This window comes from Fukomys damarensis, unplaced genomic scaffold (assembly GCF_012274545.1).
Source record: "Fukomys damarensis isolate Sample0158 unplaced genomic scaffold, DMR_v1.0_HiC HiC_scaffold_36, whole genome shotgun sequence".
NCBI classification, from domain to species: Eukaryota; Metazoa; Chordata; class Mammalia; order Rodentia; family Bathyergidae; genus Fukomys; species Fukomys damarensis.
The window spans coordinates 14,004,759-14,008,212 of record NW_022900948.1 but is presented as its reverse complement, the minus strand read 5'-3'; the positions used below and the strand labels follow the sequence as shown (position 1 = coordinate 14,008,212).

Genomic DNA, 3,454 nt, shown 5'->3' with positions numbered 1-3,454 from the left:
CCTCTCTCCCTCTCTCCCTCTCTCTCTCTCTCTCTCTCTGTGGTCCCCCACCCCTACCCCTATATGTTTGTGTATATTTTCTTTTTATTCTTTTTATCTCTAAAGAAACCCAGTCTTGGAAACTTTCCAGTACTTGTCAGCAACTTTGATGGCCCATCCCTTGCAGCAGATATTTTTATGGGCTGGATGTTTGGCTCCTGATCTGGATGAGCTTAATTAAATTTAGTCTTTTCCAGCATCAGTTTTCAGAGGCATTCCTTCCATTTCCTGTGTCTTCTGCGCAGCAATGCAGTACTCCCTTGGTAGTTTCCATTGCAGACTAGTCCAAACAGTTTTTTTCTCTTGTTGTTTTGCTTGTGATCCTCCTCCTCCATCCTGATGGAAGTTCGATCAAGGAAGTGGTTGATGATCATTGGGGTATTCGAGATGGCTTTCTTTGTTCTCTTTGTTGATTTTGCTGTCTTTGTGATCTTTGCTCAAACTTTTACTCTGTTTACAGTGAGAGTGATATGCTCATAGCATTCTAAAATCTTTTATTACTATTACAGTAATCCAGAGCTATAGGTTTTACTTTTAACTTCTTTCAGAGGCAAACCACTTAAAGATACTTCCAGAATAGATGTAGTTAGCTACATAAAATTTAGTGTACCATAGAGTTTTAAAATGAGCATTTGAAAATAAGACTGTTATAGAAGAAGAAAGAAAAAAATCACTTTATGTCAGTAATACTACAAGTGGTTGTATTTCATGATTGTAAAGATGTTTTTGGATTAAATTTTCTTTTATTATTCTTCTAACCTCTCATGTATACTGCAGAAGCATTTATACTACAGAAGCCAAATTGAGCCCTCTTCTAGCTCCAGGTCTTAGTTTAGGGATGAAATTTCTGTCCACTCTGTTAGGTTCTTCCCATCTCTTTCAAAAATTGTTCTGCTCCTAAACTCTAAAGTTTTTTTTTTTTTTCTTTTTTCTTTTTTTTTTTAGTACTGGAGATCGAACTTGGGACCTTACGCTTGCGAGGCAGGCAGCAGAACCACTCAGCTAAATCCCTGGCCCTCCTCTCAAGTTTTTGAATGACTGATTTTGTGCTTTTGGGAGATGAGAATTTTTTTTCCCCAGAAATACATGAGGGAAAGATGAGAAGTTTAAGAGATATTGTTACTTGACAAGCAGACTGTATAACCATTAGCCCGTTCTCCCTTCTATCCTTCCTGCCATGTGTATACCGTGATCATTTCCCAGAGAATGGATAAGGGTCTCCTGGCTATGTCTTTATAATTTATCAATGTGATTCAGTCTTCAAATGATTTTTGTGGTACTGGGAATCAAGCTCAGGATCTCACCTTTGCCAGGCTGGTGCTATGCCACTGAGCTAAATCCCTGGCCCCAAATGATTTTTTTTTTTTTTTTTTTTGGCACAAGGGATCAAACTCGGGAACTTCTGCTTGCAAGGCAGGTGGTGGCACCACTGAGCTAAATCCCTAGCCCCCAAATAATATTTTTGATTGATAGCTATCCCTACCTTTTAGGGAATAATTAGGTACGAAAATAGATAAAAATTCTTATTTTTTCTTCAATTTACAGTTTAACTGGTAGAGATGGACAATAAAAATAATATTAAATCAGTTGTGTAGTATATCACAGTAAGTAAATTGGATAAAAGATAAAGTAGAGCATGACGGGTGGGTTGATGATTGCCAAGAGTTGAATGGTACAGAGTGTAGTCTTTAAGCAGAGTCTCAAACTCATGATTCTCCTGCCTCAGTTTCCTAAATAGCTCATAATACAGACACATGCTACTAGGCCTAGCACAGGTAGCAGCTTTTAAATAGGATTGTCAGACATCATTCTCAGGGGAAAAGTGGTAGACAGCAACTTCAAAATCAACTTTTTTGCAGTAGCTCCTGACTTTTTTCTAAAACAAAAGGATACTGGCTTTCCAAAAACAAAATAATGAAACTGTTCTCCACATCCTCATTCATATTCCTTGTCCTCCACATTATAGAGCACACTAACCCTCCCCCTTTCTTTTGAATATACTTAGAAGGTAAGCCATAGTGGGAGAAATGATTTGTTCAGGGGTCACAGTGCAATGTAAAATATTTGCTTAGTTGTCGCATTATCAAAGCACATATTGATGGTTTGCTTGTTACTCTCACTTACCTTTTGGGCCTGGCCCTTTTCTCAGATGGGGAACAAAAGATAGTTTTTCTTAAGTTTTTCCACTTTTAATTCATTTGTCTGTGACTTTCATGGGTGCCAGGGTCAGACAAGGAAAAAAGGGCAAAATCCATTTGTTGGATTTCATCTCCACAGCCTTGGGATTGGTGGCAGGTCCCAAATTCCTCAATTTGTCCTGTTCTTCAACTTGTTTCTCTACTGATATGTATTGGTTTATAGTGGAGAGCACTAGAAGGAGTGACTACAGATCTGTTAAGTCCTGTGAGTTGTAGACTTTCATATTATTAATTTATCTTGGGTACATTTCAAACAAGGTATATTTTTGTATTCACAAATTTTGTGTCCACAATTTCCAGGTTGTAAATACTTTTTACTGGTTTTTTTTTAAATGAATTAATTTTATCAGTACATTTAAGGTATGCAGTATAATGACATTAATTATTGGAAATTTGCACCTTTACATAATCCATCTTGGTTCTTATTTTTTCCCCATTCCCCTTCAACCCCTCCACCCCTCACTATCTACAAAGACTTAGTTTCCATTTTCTTTCTCATGTTGTTATTCCATTCCCATCTTTCTTTTCCCCTACCCTTCACACCTCCCCTTCCCCTTTGCACCTTTTCTTCCTATTTCACATTATCTATTATACCTTTTAGTCCTTATTTACTGGACCTTTTTTTTTTTTTAGGTACTGGGGATTAAACTCGGGTCCTTGTGCTTGCAAGGCAGGCCACCGAACCGCTGAGCTAAATCCCTGGCCCCTTTTAGTCCTTATTTACACTTTCAATTTCTCACACTAGAGAAACTATTTGATATTACACATATGCATCCTATTTCACTTAAGAGTATCACCTCAATGTGCATCCATTTAACTATAAATGTGTCTAGTTTCTCATTCTTTATGACTGAGTAGTACTCCATTTTAATAAAGAAAAACACACATTTTCTTTATCCAGTCTCCTGCTGATGGGCAGTTGGGCTGCTTCCAGATTTTAGCTATCATGAATTGTGCTGCTATGAACATGGGTTCACATATATCACTATGGTATGATTCTTTGAATTCTTTGGGGAACATACCCAGCAGGGGGATAGCTGGTCAAATGGCACCTTCATTCCTAGTTCTTTGAGGTATCTCCATACTAATTTCCACAGTGGTTGCACCAGTCTACACTCCCACCAGCAGTGGAGCTGGGTTCCTCTTTCCCCACAGCCCTGTCAGCATTTGTTATTGGTTGATTTCATAATAGCAGCCATTGTTTTTGGGGTGAGGTA

The 3,454-nt window shown here is 38.0% G+C and overlaps 1 protein-coding gene across 3 annotated transcripts in view; it reads left to right on the top strand.

Annotated features, from left to right (window-relative positions):
- Rnf38 (ring finger protein 38) overlaps positions 1-3,454 on the top strand; it is an 87,710-nt gene that overhangs the window by 767 nt on the left and 83,489 nt on the right. The gene's annotated exons all lie outside the window — the stretch shown is intronic.